Source organism: Engystomops pustulosus, chromosome 5 (assembly GCF_040894005.1).
Source record: "Engystomops pustulosus chromosome 5, aEngPut4.maternal, whole genome shotgun sequence".
NCBI lineage: Eukaryota > Metazoa > Chordata > Amphibia > Anura > Leptodactylidae > Engystomops > Engystomops pustulosus.
Window position 1 is genome coordinate 180,496,681 of NC_092415.1, and position 18,450 is coordinate 180,515,130.

At 40.0% G+C, this 18,450-nt stretch overlaps 1 protein-coding gene across 1 annotated transcript in view; it reads left to right on the forward strand.

Moving 5' to 3' along the window:
* Nucleotides 1-18,450, forward strand: part of DNAJB6 (DnaJ heat shock protein family (Hsp40) member B6) — a 64,501-nt gene that overhangs the window by 810 nt on the left and 45,241 nt on the right. The gene's annotated exons all lie outside the window — the stretch shown is intronic.

The window sequence follows — 18,450 nt, forward strand, 5'->3', positions numbered from 1 at the left end:
AAGAAAAGTTGCAAAAAAAAAAAAAAATTTCCAGCACTTTCTTGTGGGCTCAGTTTTTACTGCTTTCCCTGTGTACTCCAAATGTCCACTTTCTTTGGGTCGGTATGATTGTGGGGATTCTACATTTTAGGTTTTATTCTGTTTGCATTTTTTTTTTAAATGTTTTAAGACGATGTGTGCAAAAAAAAATTGGTGTAGTTAGTTGAGAGCCTGGTTCACTGCCTAGCATATGGTGAAGGCAATTTCTGGGTATGCATGTGTATTGGGGTACTTCGATGAGATAGTGGCATCCTTGTTGTATGTGTTGTGTAGATTGAAGGAGGTCATTGTTTATGGGTGAGACCTGTGTATACAAACAGCTCTGCATACCATATTTATAAGGCTCTGTTCACACTGATGTAAGTTGTCTATATCTAGAATATTGCAAAGTTCTGAAAGAAATTTGCTGCAATTACAGCCAAATTATCAAAATATTACATGTGACACCTGCTACCAGGTTGTAGGATTGTAAACCAAGTACACTGGTGTTTGTGCAGCTTCTTGCAGTATCTGCTCTTTTAACTTCATATTCCCCTGTTTTTAAGAAAATAAGGCTTTTAAATAATGCAAATGTCGCCTGGGGTCCCTAAAGCTCATTTGCATATTTTTTTTAAAAGCCTTTTTCCTCTAATAAACAGGGAATAAGAAGCTAAAAGGAGAGCGAACCTGTTTGTCGGTGTGTTTGATTTACAATCCTTCATCCTGGTGGTAGATGTCCTTTAAAGAAAATCTACCATTTTGATTTCATGCATTATGAGCTAAACATAATCCATTGTGCTGAGTGGTTTTTGTGAAAAAACAATCATAAAATTCAGGACCTTGGGCAAGCTGGATCCACATTTCACATGGGCTTTTTGAACCAAGACAGGACTATTCAACATGAGCTGGATTACAATACACAGCAGGTGGGGGGATGGTGCAGCAATTGATTATTCTGCCTGGCAGGGAGAACAGTGATTAAATCATCCTCTAGTGCAGAGCATAACTAATGTGAGAGGAAAAGCCCTGAGTCCAGGCAAAGAAGTGACAGAGCTTCATTATCATAATTTCATAATTGTTTTTTTCAGCAAAACCACTCAGCTCAGGGATTAAACAAGATATCATCCTGCATCAGTGTAGCTACAGCATTCTCAAGCTATGTTTGGTTCATAATGCATCAAATCAAATGGTAGTTTTCCTTTTAAGCATGTTATTCACACATTTCTGAGCAGGTGGTGTAAAATGTGGCTTTTAGGGGTTTTATCAATCTTGGTGTATTTAGAAGGTGTCCTTTGGTTTGGCATGTGAAGACCTGAATGTGCATCTGTACCTTAAATCATAAAAATTAAAGGGGTATTCTCGTCTGGGCATTCACATTCTGTTCATTAATCTGCCATGGATAAACACTTCTTCAATTACATGTTATTTAAAAAAAATGTTCCTGACTGAAGATAATATCTCAGAAATGTAGTCTTATGGTCCCATAGAAACAAGACTAAATCCTTGGATACGACCACCTCTGCTGGAGGGATTGCACAAAGCAAAAAAAAAAGGTTTTTGTATATGAAATGATCGGGAGTTACTACATGTCCTAAAGCCGTCCTGTGGTAATGATTGCAGAATCCAGGAGGTCAGGCAGGACTCAATAGGGCATGTCTTGCCACGGCTACCAAAATGTGAGGCGGTCGTATCTGAGGAAGCTCTCTCGTTTCTAAGGGACAACGTGACTACATGTATGAGAAATTATCTTCACACAGAAACATTTTTTTTTAATAACATCCAATTGAAGAAATGTTTACATATGGCAAATAAATGAAATTAAATGTAATTGCCCAGATGGGAATACCCCTTTAAGTCCATGTGAGTAAAAATCTTTGTAGAATATATTCACAACATGGTCCATGGGTATATTGTTTAAGAGTTTAATTCAGTACTCAAATCGTGACATAAGAGTCAATATTGAAGTAATTTGTCTTCCTCAATAATCATAAATTTTATTGAATAAAATAAAAGGCTTTTGCCAGAAACGTTTTTCAGTTTGTTAGTTTTTTTTAGTTTTTTTTTTTTATAGCGACATAATCCGAGACAATATCTATTTATTTAAGAAAACATACTCTCATGGAGTCAAATTATACACAAGCACAATTCTATGTTTTCCTTGACATTTTCATACATTCTATACCAGTGATGGCGAACCTTTTATAGACCGTTATAGCTTCTCTCCAGGGTTTCTCTGTTTAGGAAGAATGGTGGGTCCAGAAGGATGACCTCCAAAGATAATGCACTTCTTTCAACACCTTCTCAATTTTCAAGCAGTTTCAAACAGCCAATTAAGTGTTGCTGTAAAATAGTGCTGAGCGCAGCATATCATAAATTGCCTAGGACTGCAGGAACATTTCATGGATTTGTTCCTGTTTGGTGAACTCAGTCCTGGGCTGGTGGCCTGAGTGCCCACATAAAGGGCTCTGAGTGCCACCTCTGGCACTAGTGCCATAGATTCGCCATCACTGTACTATACTGTCAAGGTTTATTTTTAATTCTTTATGTAAACTTTCTGGGTTATGGAGGTTGTAAATATTCTATGGTTGTAAATATCCTATGGAACAAGGGCCAGAGATGGCGCACAAAGCCCTCTCTGTGGGCACCTAGGCTTTTGTCCCAGGGCAATGATTCTACTGGTTTTGTAGTTTCCCTCCAGGGTGCCCTAATTTCCCCCCTTCTTTCTAAAGTATAGGCAGTCCTTGGGCTACATACAGAATAGGTTCTGTAGGTTTGTTCTTAAGTTGAATTTGTATGTAAGTCGGAACTGTTTATTTTTATAATTCTAGCCAACTTTTTATTTTTTTGTCTGTGACGTTTGGATCTTAAAAATGTTGGATTGTCACAATACCTAAGAATAACAATAAAGCTTAATTGCAGAAACCTTTAGCCTTAGACTACAATAAACAGCTGTAACCGTTACTAAAGTGCAGTAAATTACTAGAGGTCATCTGTAAGTAGGGTGTTCTTACGTAGGGGACCGCCTGTATCAGTGTCCTCAGGAATGGCAGAATAGAGATCTCTATAGGTTAGCAATAAGTTGCTGATTAAAGGAAATCTAAAAGGGAAGTAGCCTTTCAGGGTCCTGGCATAATTCACTAATACATCACATGTAGGCTGAGGGTGTATGGCTGTGGTGGCGACCTATGGCATGGGTGCCAGAGGTGGCCCTCCTCCCTCTCTGTGGGCACCCAGGCCACATTGCTCCAACCAGTTCACCAGACACGACTCAAAGAATGTAGATGGTGCTCTCAGAATTATTTTGAGACCACACATCCTTGGCTTCTTTGGACTGTAGAAAGAGTGAGAAGGTACGGACAGGAGTGGTTTATCGATGGAGGTCCTCCTTCTGTTGAATTTGTGGCAGAACAGAGAGTAATAAGTTACTGTTTAACCCCTACGGGACTTAGCCTCTTTTGGCCTTAAAGGACACCTGTCATCAGGTCTGTGTCACTTGTCCTGTCACTACTACCTGTTGGAGCAGCTCACAAGGATCCATCCCAGCCTTTATCTAGTTATTTCATACATTATTCATTGTAAAATCATCTATTTTTTATCATGTAAATGAGGCTGGTCACATGGTCAGAGGCAGTGATGTCACCCCTGTTACCCCTCCCCTCTCCTCCCCCTGCTCATGTCTGTGTGTAATGTATAGTAAAGCATGGCTAGTGTCTGTGCTGCATCTGCTGACATGCTGCATCCTCCTAATATACAGGTGAGAGACACAGACATCAGCTACACATGAATCTGACATGTTCTGCTGTAACATGGCTGCCTGGAGCTGCTGTATCTCTCCTAAACACACACATGCACACACAGGCAGCAGGGGGCGTGGCCACCAGCACCAGGAAGCACATCATTATACAGCCTCACATCATTATACAGGCTGTCAGTCAAGCACTGGGGGTGTGGCTGTGCCTCCCACTCATGAATAGAGTGGACAGCTTGAATATGCTAATGCTTCATTGGACATTTCACAGGTCATTTGCATACAGCTTTAGGACCTCATTGCTTAGGTTTACAGGCATGTAGAGGGACAATGAAGGGATAGAGGCAATGCTCTCTAATGGCAGTTTATGAAAATATATTTAGTTTAGGGGGTTATTTTGCATGACGGGTTCTCTTTAAGGACGCGGCCCCATTCTTCAAATCTGACCTGTGTCACTATAAGTGGTTATAGCTTTGGAACGCTATGAGATATCCAGGGGATTTTGAGATTGTTTTCTCGTGACACATTGTACTTCAAATTAGTTTAAAAATTTGGATGAAATCTTTTGCGTTTAGTTATGAAAAAAAAACAAAATTTGGAAAAATTCTTTATTTTCAATGTTCTAAATTCTCTACTTTTGATGCAGATAGTCATAGCACCCAAATAAATTCATAACTTACATTTCCCAAATGTCTGCTTTATGTTGGCATGGTTTTTTAAGATTCCACATATTTTACTAGAATGTTGAGGCTCAGAATTTAGGTATCATTTTTCAAATTTTTTGTAAAATCACCAAAACCCGTACTTAGATGGACCTGCTCAACTTCTAATTGACACTGAGAGGCCTAAATAATAGCGAGACTCGTAAATTACCCCATTGTGGAAACTACACACCTCAACGTATGAAAAACCACTTTTAAGAAGTTTGTTAACCCTTTACGTGTTTTATAGGGGTTAAAACAAAATGGAGGTGGAGTCTGCAAATTGTAATATTTTTTCACAATACATTCATTTTGGGTGGAAAATTAAACATTTACAATGGATTAAATGAATTAAGGCTCCATAAAGTTTGTTACCCAATCTCTCCCGAGTACACGGATACCCCATATGTGGTGGTAACCTGCTGTATGGGCGCACGGCCGGGCATAGAAGGGAAGGAGGCGCCATCCAGATCCGATTTGCTATGTCACATTGTACAGGCTATAATTTTTTTCTTTTTTTTATTGTGGACCTATAGGGGCTTATTTCTTTTGCCACATGAGATGCACTTTTCTGGTCCGTAATTTGGGGGAATCTATAGGCTAATTGGTGAGATTTTATTAACTCTTTGTTGGTGGAGGAAATGAAAATCATCACTTTTCAGGAAGATTTTTATGGGGTTTTTTTTGGCTGTTTACCATACCATAAAAATAGTATATTATTTTTATTCTATGGGTCGCCACGATTACAAAAAGACCTCATTTATATAGATTTTTTTTATTTTTTCCCTTTTTTACTGAATAAAAAGTAATTTGGCAAAAATGTTGTTAATTTTAGCATCACCGTCTTTCATATGCATAACTTTTTTATTTTTCGCCTCACAAATCTGTTTAAGGGCTTATTTTTTGCGAGAAGGATTGTTCTTTTTAGTGGTCTTATTTTATAGTGCATAACATTTTTTCAATCCCTTTTTAGAGCATTTTTATAGGGTATTAATTGAAAATGATCTTTTTTCCGGAGCTTTTTTTTGTTTTGTTTTTTACGGGGTTCACTCTGCGGATCTAATAACGATTCTGTTTTATTAACCCCTAGGGGACTCAGCCTATTTTGGCCTAAAGGACGCGGCCCCATTTTTCAAATCTGGCCTGTGTCACTATAAGTGGTTATAGCTTTGGAACGCTATGAGATATCCAGGGGATTTTGAGATTGTTTTCTCGTGACACATTGTACTTCAAATTAGTTTAAAAATTTGGATGAAACCTTTTGCGTTTAGTTATGAAAAAAACAAAATTTGGCAAAAATTTTGAAAAATTCTTTATTTTCAACGTTCTAAATTCTCTACTTTTGATGCAGATAGTCAAAGCACCCAAATAAATTCATAACTTACATTTCCCAAATGTCTGCTTTATGTTGGCATGGTTTTTTAAGATTCCACATATTTTACTAGAATGTTATGAGGCTCAGAATTTGGGTGCCATTTTTCACATTTTTTACAAATCGCCAAAACCCGTACTTAGATGGACCTGCTCAACTTCTAATTGACACTGAGAGGCCTAAATAATAGTGAGACTCGTAAATTACCCCATTGTAGAAACTACACCCCTCAACGTATGAAAAACCACTTTTAAGAAGTTTGTTAACCCTTTACGTGTTTTATAGGGGTTAAAACAAAACGGAGGTGGAGTCTGCAAATTGTAATATTTTTTCACAATACACTCATTTTGGGTGGAAAATTAAACATTTAAAATGGATTAAATGAAAAAAGGCTCCACAAAGTTTGATACCCAATTTCTCCCGAGTACACGGATACCCCATATGTGGTGGTAACCTGCTGTATGGGCGCACGGCCGGGCATAGAAGGGAAGGAGGCGCCATCCAGATCAGATTTGCTATGTCACATTGTACAGGCTATAATTTTTTTCTTTTTTTAATGTGGACCTATAGGGGCTTATTTCTTTTGCCACATGAGATGCACTTTTCTAATACATAATTTTGGAGCCTCTATAGCTAATTGGTGAGATTTAATTAACTCTTTGTTGGTGGAGGAAATGAAAATCATCAATTTTTAGGAAAATTTTTATGTGTTTTTTTTTTTTGGCCGTTAACCATACCATAAAAATAGTATATTATTTTTATTCAATCGGTCGCCACGATTATGAAAATACTTCATTTATATATATTTTTAATATTTTACCATTTTTACTGTATAAAAAGGAATTTGGCAAAATTGTTGTTAATTTTAGCATCACCGTCTTTCATATGTATAACTTTTTTATTTTTCACCTCACAAATCTGTTTAAGGGCTTATTTTATGCGAGAAGGATTGCTCTTTTTAGTGGTCTTATTTTAGATTGCGTAACTTTTTAAAATCACTTTTTTTAGAGCATTTTTAAAGGGCATTAATAAAAAATCATCTTTTTCAGAGAGTTTTTTTAGGTTGTTTTTTACGGGGTTCACTTTGCGGATCTAATAACGATTCTGTTTTATTATGCAGATTGTTACGGACGCAGGGATACCAAATATGTGGGGGTTTTGTGTATTTTATTCAATTGTACTGAATAAATACTAATTTGGAGAAAATCTTATTCATTTTAGCATCACCATCTTTTTATATGCATAACTTTTTTATTTTTTGGCTGACAAATCTTGTTAGGGGCTTATTTTTTGCGAGAACAGTTTTTCTTTTTAGTGGGCTTATTTTAGAGTGCATAAAATTTTTTAAATCACTTTTTAGAGCATTTTTTTATAGGGTATTAATTAAAAATTATCTTTTTTCGGAACGTTTTTTGCGTTTTTTCCTCCGGCGTTTACCGTGCGGGTCCAGTAACAATTCTGTTTTATTATGCAGATTGTTACGGACGCGGCAATATCAAATATGCGGGGGTTTTTTGTGTTTTTATGGTTTTTATACTTTATTAAGTGTTTTTATGGGAAAGTGACATTTTAGGGGCTTATATTTTTATGTATTTATTTTTTATTTATTATAATGTGTAGTGTTAAGTGTTTTTGCATTTTTTTACTTATACATACTTGAACTTAAACCAGTGATGCTTTGATCACTGGTTTAAGTCCAATACACTGCTCTACAATACTATTTTATTGTAGAGCAGTGTAAACTGTCTGAGCAAGCTTGCGCATGCTCAGACAGTTTACAGTCAGACCCGGAAGGGGTCTGGCTGCCATGGAAACTGGGCAGCTCCGGGGCACATGCCAGTCCTCGGAGCTGCCCGGAGGAGGATCGGATCCCCCGGTAAGCGGCACGGGGGATCCGATCCACAGCAGGAACACCCTTACACGCCGCGGTCATGCTTGACCGCGGCGTGTAAGGGGTTAACACCCGCGATCGGAGTCGGCTCCGATCGCGGGTGTTACAGCGCGGTGTCAGCTGTGATAGACAGCTGACAGCAGCTGCTTCTGGTACCGGCTCCGTTCGTGAGCCGGTCCCAGAAGCTGGACGTTATACTACGTCCCGGTGCGCTAAGCATCTAGCCCCGGGGACGTAGTATAACGTCGTGGTGCGCCTAGGGGTTAAGCAGATTGTTACGGACGCAGGGATACCAAATATGTGGGGGTTTTGTGTATTTTATTCAATTGTACTGAATAGAAACCAATTTGGAGAAAATCTTGTTCATTTTAGCATCACCATCTTTTCATATGCATAACTTTTTATTTTTCGGCTGACTAATCTGGTTAGGGGCTTTTTTATTGCGAGAAGAGTTGTTCTTTTTAGTGGGCTTATTTTGGAGTGCATAACATTTTTTAAATTACTTTTAGAGCATTTTTTTTTATAGGGTATTAATTAAAAATGATCTTTTTTCGGAACGTTTTTGCGTTTTTTTTTCTACGGCGTGTACCGTGCGGGTCCAGTAACGATTCTGTTTAATTATACAGATTGTTACGGACGCGGCAATACCAAATATGCGGGGTTTTTTTGTGTTTTTTATACTTTATTAAGTGTTTTTATAGGAAAGTGACATTTTAGGGGCTTATATTTTAATGCATTTATTTTTTATTTATTCTAATGTGTTAACTTTAGTGTTTTTGACTTTTTTTTTAATTATACATACTTGAACTTGAACCAGTGATGCTCTGATCACTGGTTTAATTTCAATACACTGCTCTACAATACTATTTTATTGTAGAGCAGTGTAAACTGTCTGAGCAAGCTTGCGCATGCTCAGACAGTTTACAGTCAGACCCGGAAGGGGTCTGGCTGCCATGGAGACCGGGCAGCTCCGGGGCACATGCCAGTCCTCGGAGCTGCCCAGAAGTGGATCGGATCCCCCGGTAAGCGGCATGGGGGATACGATCCACAGCGCAAACACCCTTACACGCCGTGGTCATGTTTGACCGCGGCGTGTAAGGGGTTAACACCCGCGATCGGAGCCGGCTCCGATCGCGGGTGTTAGCGCAGGCTGTCAGCTGTACTAGACAGCTGACAGCCGCTGCTTCTGGTACCGGCTCCGTTCGTGAACCGGTGCCAGAAGCAGGACGTTATAGAACGTCCCCGTGCACTAAGCATCTAGCCCCGGGGACGTACTATAACGTCCTGGTGCGCCTAGGGGTTAAATTGTTGCGTTGGCACTTTGCAATAAATAAATGGGTTTTAGTTGTTATTTGGGCACTTGGTCTCGAAAAGGCTTGCCATCACTGGTGTATGAAAAGAGTTGCAGCAAACACCTGTGATCGGTTCTAGCTTATGGGTGCTGACATCATCGCCCCCTGTGACAACATCTTTATAAGCCCCTACTCTGTATGGTTTCTGCAGATCTGTTACGTGCCAAATTAAAGCTAAAAATGTATTTAAAAAAAAGTGAAAAATCATAAATGTTTTGTATTCCCACACCCAAAATGTCCAAACATATAAAACATTTAATAAATAGTGATCAAAAGGTCGTATAATACCTCTAGTAACTGAAATGTCCTTGTAGAGTTGCCATAGAAAGGTGTATGGAAGCATGCATAGGGAGTACATGTCATTGGGACTTTGCCCCAGAAATTGCCTAATTCCCCTGTGGGCTGACTAGAAGGCATTTATTTAAATGCCAACCACTCGTACTTATGCCTTCAAACACCACTGAATGTTGAATGGTTGCTGCATCGGTTAGTGATGAATTTGCCTTCACACTTGTATGACAATAACCTCAGCATTGAGTTATCTGCTGAGTTTCTAGTAATTATTTGGGGACGGTCTTGCTATGTGATTACGTGTGGCCAGTGATCATCGTTCCTTGTGCCTTTTGGCTCCTAGGCCGCTGTATGTTGTGTGTGGGGGTAACATGACAGGATCTGTAATTTCCTTGCTCTGTTGGGGGTGGGAGGGTGCAGTCAGCTGTTTCCCAGCATACTCTGCATACAAGTTAGCACAGGGCGTAGTAGGGGGACAAGCAGATGGCTCTTGTTGTAATCACTGGTAAGAAGGGGGTTGTGGCTTGTTACCACGTAATCTTGCATTGCTATTGTAGTGATCAGTGCCACTTTACGGTCCAGTGAAAATGTGCACTGCATGCCAGCTGCCAAGTTTTCACTCCCTGCCCTCTGGTTATTGTATCGTTTTTGAGCCGCTGTATCCTGGGCACACGTGAAGTTATTTTTTCGGCTTTACTTTATGTATATCATTGCTGACATGCTTCACATAGCAATAGTGATACCGATCTGTCTTCTCAAAGGCCCGAGTTCTTACAACTATCTTTTAGGAAGTCTTGAGTTGAGATTGTTGACAATGCCGATGACTTAGCCTGGCGTATTAGAGTAACGTCTGGCAAACGTGCTGATTCCACAGGATTATCCAACCATCTTATGCTGAAGATAAGGATCAGGATGCTGGATTTTAGGTGTCTTGACTGCAGCTTAATCCTCTGTAGAACGTAGGCACGCTTGGCTAAGCTCAGTGTACATGTGTATTGCTCAGGCTGCCTGTCTGTGTATATGGCCAGCCCAGCAGGAGAAGTAGCCATGGCCACTGATCATCTACGGTAATAGTAAATGATAGTCCAATAGGTAAGATTATATTCAAAGCAGAAAAAGTATTTGACAGTGGCACTTATCAACTTTTATCGATCAGTCCCGCGTGCTACCACATAATCTTCTACACCAAAGAAGAAAAAGTTTGTAAACAAGAATTTTTATATATACTGGATGTGGGCACTAAGTGCGAACAGTCTCAGACTTTGTTGCAATTTAAACGATAAAATTTTATTATTAAAACATTCAAAAAATAAAAATCATTATATGACATACAATAAATATTATGCACTTATATCCAGTTGTACAATACTATTCTAGATGGTTTCTGATGCTATACTATTTAACTTCAAACTAAGAAGAAACACTATTGGACATTTTCTCAGAAACCATCTAGAATAATATTGTACAATTGGATATAAGTGCATAATATTTATTGCATGTCATCTGATGATTTTTTTAAATTTATTGAATGTTTTAATATTAAAATTTTATCGTTTAAATTGCAACAAAGTCTGAGACAGTTAGTGCCCACATCCAGTATAGGTAAAATTATATGTAGCCTCACGTTGTAAAGACCACTGGTGTTTCCAGTGTGAACTGCAAGGGTAACATTAAGATCCCATTATTCCCCCCCCCCCCCCCTAAGGTAAAGCCTTTATCCAAAAATGCTTAGTTATGCGACTTCTGTATCCAGATAAAGGCTATCCACTTGCAGTCTAACTGGTTCTGTCTCCTACCTGGGGCCACAGTAGTTTGATAGTTTCTTTGACATCCCTTAAATATCTCTTTCCCTACTTTGGAAATGATGGACATGTGAAAGGGAAATTCTGTGTAAATGGCAGGGAACGGTACAACTACTTGTATTTTAGAATGAAAGTTGTTTTATACAATAAACCCCTAGGTAACAAGTGTCTGAGTCTGTTCCTTCTGGAATAGATATACTGGTTTGGCTTAATCCCACACCATATCCTTAGACTTCTTGCAGGCCATACTTGGTGTTAAGGGGGCTTCCTTTCTATGTAGCGAAAGGAGGTATTGTTTTGCGCAAAGTTGCGCAGGCGCGAGTGTGCCATAGAGCTTGGTGACGTCACCGGCCCTCCAGCACTTCCTATTCAGGTGCATGGTCGCGCGCATGGTGCGCCGAGAACGTATGATGGTGCACCAAAGGGGGGTACAATCTAATGAATAAACAAGTTTTTCAAGCAATACAGCAGTTTCTGAAAATTATGAAGGTCTGCTCCGGCGCCAGCTCACCCTGAGCTGGTGCAAGGTATTTCAGGGTTATAACCACCATTTTTAAAGTGGTAGATTTCCTTTGAGATGGCCTTAATTGGCAATCACTACATAAGGAGAACACCTACTGTCTGATCTTATGGCATCTGAGTACTGCCATCCCACAGCTTTCAATGGAGCTGCAGTGTCTGTTCTCAACCACTGCTACATTAAAAAGATGCAAGGGGTGACAGGAACTTTACATTAGTGAGGTTTACCTATTCTGGATAGGTTGTTGCATGCTGCCTTTTTATGTGTGGATTATTTTGCCTGTTATCTTTTCATTGATGGATCGGAGCTCATGTTAAAGGGGTTATCCGGGTTTTAAAAATTTCTTATGGCCGGGCTGGGGTGGGCTATTTAAACATAATAAACATGTACTTACCTCCTCCGGCGCTGCCAATGTCCCGTGCCGCGGTCCCTTCGATCCGCGCCCCTGTTTGTTTACAGGGGCACGGAAGCCGCGCGCAAGGAGCTTCCGGTCCGCGATGTGGTCGGCTCCTCCCATCCGTCCCTGTCGGATGGGAGCTTTGTAATGAAACCGGCGCACAGAGAAGACCGGCCGCGGCGCCGGACGAGGTAAGTACATGTTTATTATTTTTAAATAGCCCTCCCCAATCAGGGTCTCAGTTATTTTTAAAACCCGGATAACCCCTTTAATCTTTATTCCAATACATAGAAATTTGATGTAGGTGAAAGACTGAAGTGCGATGTCTTGCATATCACATAATGTGTAGATGTCTTTTTAGGACATGTTTTGTTTTTTGTGAACGTTATTTTACTTGTTTCCCTGTTTGTTTTGGTACAGTTGAAACTTCTATTGGCAATATTCACTTTGCTTTAGGTGCTTCCCTAAGTTATGTGTCTGCTCCTTAGGAACCAACACCATTCCTGGCTGGTGAAACATTTTGATTATTTTCAAGGGCTTAATTTTGGGTGAGATTTTACTGCTTTGCAAAGCATCTCTGTTCAGGCTGAGATGAGTGCGCCTTCCCTATTGTAAAAGTGACAGATTTGGATTTTGCTGGGGAAAGTCTCGAGTTACTAAAGTTTCCTGGAAACCCATACTGTTGCACACTGTTCTAGATCACGGAGTACTACGGATTAATCTGTTTGTAAACCATCCATCTTTTTGTCACATGGGGGGAAAAAGTTGTATTTCAAGATTTGTGACCATCTGAGATGATATTGTTTCCATCAGGGTTAAAGTTGCTTGTTATCAATATCGCCCAGCCCCCAGGAGGGTTCAGAGAGCAGTGTTTCTCTTTACTCCTGTTATCCTCTCTATAAGGAGTTAACCCCTCTAGTCTTAACCAGTATTTATTTGTCCTGTGAGTTTATGATATTGGATAGCCAGTCCATACACCATATAAAGGGGTCGGCTTAACAAGCCTCCCATCACCCACCCATAGTCTCCTGCTTGGCCCGAGCATGTATAAGTTCTGTAGTCCAGAGGGAAGAAAGCTGCTGCTAGACTCCTGGTGGCTTCTTTCTTTGGGAAGTATAGAAAATGCCAAACCTTACCATAGTAAATGACTTGTAAATGTTCTTGTAACAATCTGCAGACCGCTTCTAGAGCCTGAGATTTGTAAACCCATATTTAGGCATAGTGGTTATCTGATAAGAAGTTAAAGCATCTAATAAAGTTTACTGTAACTTGTTCTGCACATGGATTTGCTTTATATGTGAATTGGAGACTTGTAGTTGGTTCTTTTGGTGCTCAAATTACTAATCTTCGAACGGTTCCCATTATAGGGTGTCTGGATCAAACAGGAGGGCCTGCACTGATGATATGTATATTGTGGCCGCCTCTTTCACTTGACCACAGTGCTCTATATAATGGGTTTGTTCCTGTCAATAGACTCTTATGGTATATCTACAATGTGCTAGGATCTCACAGGTCCTGTTAAATATCATTAAGGCTCCTAAAATTTTGGACTTGCTGCACTCTGTGCTGTTAGTATAAATTCCGAATATCTGTGTACAGGGTAATGCCAGCCATCCAGAATGAATACCTACGAATGTAAACGGCCATTCACATACACACACCAACACCAAAGATAGTGAACAGAAAAATGTTCAGACGAATGCCTTATCCATCACCGGATTCAATCCCCGTGACAGTCTGGCTGTTACTACCCTGTCTCCCTAAAAATAAGACCCACTGCAATTTTTTTTTTTTGGCTTAGAAATATAAGGCCTCACCTGAAAATACAGATCCCTCCTTGCTGTACATTATTTTTAGTAGATAATTTAAAGGGGTATTCTCATCTGGGCATTCACATTTAATTAAATTAATTTGCCTTATGTAAACATTTCTTCAATTGGATGTTATTAAAAAAAATGTTCCTGTGTGAAGATAATTTCTCATAAATGTAGTCATGTTGTCCCTTAGAAACGAGATGGCTTCCTCGGATACGACCACGTCACACTCTGGCAGCGGTGGCCAGACATACACTATTGAGTCCTGCCTGAGCACCTGGATTCCGCAATCATTATCACAGGACGGCTGTGGGACCTGCAATAACTCCCAGACATTTAATATTCAGAAACTTTTTGTTTCTTTGTGCAATCTCTCCAGCAGAGGTGGCCGTATCCAGGGAGACAGTCTTGTTTCTAAGGGACCATATGACTACATTTATGAGAAATTATCTTCACACAGGAACATTTTTTTAATAACATCTAATTGAAGAAATGTTTATACATGGCAGATTAATGAAACTGAAAGTGAATGCCCAGATGAGAATACCCCTTTAAATACTGCAAGAGGTTGTGACAGAGTTAATAGGGTAATATTCACTGACTGTTGTGTTGAAAATGCGCTACCAGGACAAGAAGTGCTCATTGAAGGAAAGTGTTGCTAAACATGAGAGAGTGGGAACTATGATTCTAATAGAAATAGTTGCATGAAATTTAGCACTGGGAGAGTCAGAAGGATGTTGGAGAAGTTGGTGACATAATAGACAACTCCTCTTGGACCGCCTGCTAATAGATGCCCCAGTTACAGTGGAAAACTTTTAAAAGAAAAATAAGTGAATCTGTACATCCGGGAACTTTTATGACCTCATATTACATATAAAGTTAAAAAAGCATGCAAAATATGAATATTCATAAAAGTACATTAAAATTTTCCCATATAATAAAAAAAATCCCCTGCTACATTACAAAAAAATTCGTAGTTGCTCCTTTTGCCCGAGACCATACATATTATATATCAAAACGACCGAAACAAAATAGGGAATAATGTTCATTTGGAGTTAATTTGAAAACTCAACAAAATATGCACTATAAATGGCAAAAAAAAATTTCCACTTTTAACCCCAAATTAAACTAAAAATGAAAAACATTTAAACTTTTATGTTTTTACTCGGTCTATGTGCCCCGAAAAAACGCAGCAAAAAAGGTTCTCAACCTTTCTAATACTGTGACCCCGCAATACTGTTCCCAATGTTGCAGTGACCCCAAACCATGTACAAGAATGTTGTATTTGCACCCAAAACGCGATAAAATCGAGGCTCCGATGGCTTTAGGTGACCCCTGTATTTTGGTCGTTCGACCCCTGCCGGGGTCGCGACCCACAGGTTGAGAACCCCTGCCCTAATGTATGGTAGTATAGCCCCTTTTAGGGCTAATTCATTTGAGGGCTGGAACTTTTATAAATTTTAATTCCCCCAATGTGCAAATTTCCTAAATAGGCTATTGGACCGTGGAGTAGCCGGAGGGTACTCCAAGACCCAGTAGCTTCTTGCGTTCCGCCTACAAATGCATTTTAAGCACACAGCTATGAGGAGCTCCGCACTCTCGTCAAAGCTGGGTTCTGTGCGCTGAAGATGCATTGGTAGGTGGAATGCAAGAGGCTACTGGGGCGTGGAGCCTCAGCTCCGACTACTCCACACTCCAGTAGCCTCTTAAGGAAATTTGCATGTCGGGGAATTTAAAGTTTATAAAAGTTGTGGGCCACAAAAGAATTAGCCCTAAAAAAGGCTATACTTGTATACATTAGAGGAACCTGCCACCGGATCTACCTTAAAGTGAACCTGTCACCAGGACACCCATTTTTAGCACTCCCCCAGTCCCCACAGAGCATAGTACATACACTGCCAAAGAGTTTTTGTATACAAAATAGGTTTAACAGAAAAGATATGTTACATTGTACCTTTCATTAGCATCTGCTTTGTGACTAGGCAGTTGCCTAATGGGAGGGGGGAACTGCTCCTTTCCAGCTCCTCCCATTTGGTAACTGCCTAGTCACACAGCAGATGCTCATGAAAGGTACAATATAACATATCTTTTTTTCTGTAAAACCAATTTTTAATACAAAACCACTTTGGCAGTGTATGTACTATGCTCTGTGGGGACTGGGGTAGTGCTAAAAATGGGTGTCCTGGTGACAGGTTCCCTTTAATAGGTAGAGCCGTGGTGGTAGGTTTCCTTTAAATGTACCATTGTTTTACATGAAAAGTCACCAGACTTTTTTGATGGGATTCATACGGTTATATTATTGAATTTTTGTTCAACAATAAATGTAAATTTTTGTTCATGGAAAAAAATAAAACATCCTCTGAAAATAATAATAAAAAAGTGCAGAAATTAATATTAGAGGCTGTCTTACTTTTGGGGAAACATGGTATTTGTAGTGTGTGTGATTTTACCAAACAAAAACTATTTTGTGTGTGAATTCTGATGGAAGCTTCCAGTGGACAAGTAAACAAAGCTCCAGTCCTGCAGGAATGAATGGAGAGCTGCACAGGCTCCTCTCTGATAGGTGTGAATGTGCCTTAAATGCCTCAGGAAATATCCCTTCAATTCTCTTGAATGTATAGCCGGATCAGTATTACAAATTGTCGATCATTATTGCATCAGACCCGTTCAATGCTGTAAGCCCTTAACCACTAAAAGCTGTTTGTGTTCCTTATGAAGATGACATGACTGTATCTTGAAGCATCTGAAGATTTGTATCTCATTCTCTACAATGCCTAGAGGATAAGGTGACTTTTTTTTTTACCCTGAATCTTAAAGTCCCTGGTGTCGTCTTTGAGGAACAGCAGACATCTTTTGTAAGTGGAAACCTGAAATCACGCCACACCTAGAATAGTAAAAACCATTACATTGCCGACGCTGAGAAGACTTAAAGGCTTACTGCTTCATTGTCTTGGTAAATGACCTCATCATGACAAAAGTGTCGCTTTTAAACCAGTTACACAACTTGGGATATATTTAATGTTTCTACCTCTGTAAACTTGCAGTGTCCTTACAAATATTTCAACCGGATATGGAGTCACTGAACGATTAGGGAGACTCCAACCTTGCACGCAGTCTTGTCTGAATTTCCATTACATTACCTTTACATGGCCGGTTATTTTATGATATTATTGTATGCTCGGAGGCATAGATAAAGCTCTGTGCACATCAGACCTTGTAGGCAGCTCCCCTGTTGCTTCCTGGTCTCTGGGGAGGGGGCTGTATGCCATGACTTTATAGCTACTGTAATAATATCACACAGGAGTGGGAATTGAATGAATGTATTTTTTTTTTTTTTTTTTTATTACAGCTTTGTTGCAGGTCTGCTGCTTTATAGCCTATACAGAAAATACATAAAGATCTGTGTCTTTAGTATGGCCCCCAGTATGTATAAACGGAAAATATAAGGTCAGAACACAAATTATGTGTTACTGCAGGCTTGAAGGGTTTACTCGGGGTGTGTGTTATATGCACGCGCCCAGGGACAGAAGTGTCTGATCAGAGAGGATCCGAGTGCTTGGGACCTCCATTTATCACTGTGGTGCCACTAACCTCTTTGTCTTTAGGCGTGTGTAAGAGAAGAGATGTCGCAGCAGTAAATGCCTGTGATTGTTACCTCATTCATTGTGAGCAGCTCGGGCTTTTGTGTGAAATCTCATCTGTTTACCTATAGAAAATCTCCCCCAAAGTCAAGACTCTTCTCAGACCGTTTTCCACGTGAGATGGGTGAAGTTTAGTGGTTGCAGGGGCAGTGTCTTTTCAGAAGCCCCTATGTTTTGTTTTATAGCGCCTACAAATTGGCTGCTGGTGTTTATATTGAATATAGGAATCTTTTCTTTCAGATCACATTAGGCTTATTATGGCTTTGGTACAGAACCAGAGTTACAGGCAGCTAAAGATATAGTTGGGAATGCAGACTGTAGATAAAGATCCAGTTCCCGCCTATTTTTTAGCTGCCTGTTTGTCCAGTTCTGTAGCTCATAGAACCACAAGCCTGATATAATCTGACAAATGAGATCCAGAATGTTTCTAGGTCTATAATAGATGGAGTTACACTCCCCCTGCAACCACTAAGCTTGACTTCTCTAATGTGCAAATATGGGGAGTAGAGTCGTATTTGCCTAACATTAAGGGGATTTTTTTTTTAAAGGTAAATGTGGGAGCTTTGACATTAATAAGGGAAATCCTGCCTTGCCTGAAGGGGCTGGTAGTGAAGGGAAAACCAGGTGACGGCTTCTTACAGGAATTCTGCATTGTTACAGAGAACCAGTTGCTTGAGGCAAGGGGTTGTTGTCTGTGTTAATGATAAACCTATAACCGGCATCTCCTGTCAGTGCTGTGCCCCTGCTTGTTTAGAGGTCGGGGCTGCTGACCCCACTACTGACTGCTGGCTACAGCATTGAATCTAATGCAGAGTCCGGCATGGTAGTGGTTGGGTCGCCATGCCTGGCCTCTGTATACAAACGGAGGCGCTGACTGGAGACGGGGCATAACAACAGACGGCA